The sequence below is a fragment of the Mizuhopecten yessoensis genome, unplaced genomic scaffold, assembly GCF_002113885.1.
Source record: "Mizuhopecten yessoensis strain PY_sf001 unplaced genomic scaffold, ASM211388v2 hete_35912708, whole genome shotgun sequence".
Lineage (NCBI taxonomy): Eukaryota > Metazoa > Mollusca > Bivalvia > Pectinida > Pectinidae > Mizuhopecten > Mizuhopecten yessoensis.
Window position 1 is genome coordinate 1 of NW_018481085.1, and position 1291 is coordinate 1291.

Below are 1291 nucleotides of genomic sequence, written 5' to 3' on the forward strand. Positions count from 1 at the left end.
AGAGCATCCAGCGCTCTTTCATCAAGTTCGTCATGGTCAAGTTTATCTATAAAAATATATTAATTTCCAGCAACATAATAATCAGGTAAGAAATTTGCTAGTCAGATGAACAGAAGATTTTAACTGGAAAGAGATTTCCATGAACTAATGACATCAGGTTTTCCTTATGATAATTAAGATTCTACTTCACATCACTTGTTTTGCCAACCTTGTGCAGGGAAAATCCTTGAATTTGAGAGCAGTGGGCCATTTTCAGCCTACAGTTTTAGTCAATTTCAAAATGAAGGGAAATCATTATATGTAAAATTAAAAGAAAATTGGAACATGGAGGGGTCAATGATCCAGGATTATCCCTGTTGTGTGCATATGTTTCGGTGCATCACTTCAAAGAGATTAATACCATTGTGAATAACATGTTGTATTGCTTTGTCAATGTGAACAAACACTGCACAAATTTTTAAGCACTAGCTTCATGGAAGGTTTTGTATACTGATCTTGTGTGCTTTTATGATCTTTCAAACAACAGTCAGAAACGACATTTCCAACAGCCAAAATTGTACAATTTGAACACTTTTTCAGTTCCTGGAATTGGTTTCTGATATGGACAAACTGCAACTGGATAATTGGTTAACTGTTCCCACCCTAGTATTATTAATTATGTTAGTCAAGGTGTTTTTCTTTTTTAAAGCTTTCTCATTCACATACCTTGGCTACACATTTTCTGGAGTTCATCAGCAACTTTAACATTAATACCATAGTCTAAAAGTTTCTGATGATTTTTTGGGTTTTCATTTTTTGATTCATTGGTGTCCATTGTGTCTGCCAAAAGTTGTTCCTCTGCCGCTTGATCCATTTCTTCTATTCCATTTTGAGCCATCTGATTTCTGTCAACAAATGAAATGAAAGTATTGTACTGTTTGTTTGTAGTTAGCTATTACACGAAAATGTTACAATTTGGATACAACAGCATGTATGACTGGGTTGTTACCAACCATCTGTGGTCAGTCACAAGATCCATAGGCTAATTGGAGATTGTTACGAATGCAAAATTGCTCACTCTCCAAAATAATCTTTCTCATTTATAGAAAGCTAGACTTTTGTATGCAACATCCAACACTCAAAGAAAGCAAACTTCAAATCAGGAAAATATATTGAACATTAGTATACTTAGCCAAAAAACACACTTTCTTCATGAAAAAAAACCAGTCAAATTTATTAATTTAAATACAGGGTTTCATTCAGGATTTATGACATTTGTGTACATGGCCCCCTCCTTTCTGACAATTGGGGG

The 1291-nt window shown here is 34.3% G+C and overlaps 1 long non-coding RNA gene across 1 annotated transcript; it reads right to left on the bottom strand.

Moving 5' to 3' along the window:
• On the bottom strand, window positions 1–905 carry LOC110443986. The gene is made up of 2 exons (XR_002462169.1): window positions 706–905; window positions 1–46 (listed from the first exon to the last, which is right to left on the bottom strand). It is a non-coding gene; the product is annotated as an uncharacterized LOC110443986 (long non-coding RNA).
• Window positions 906–1291: the final 386 nt, after the last annotated feature.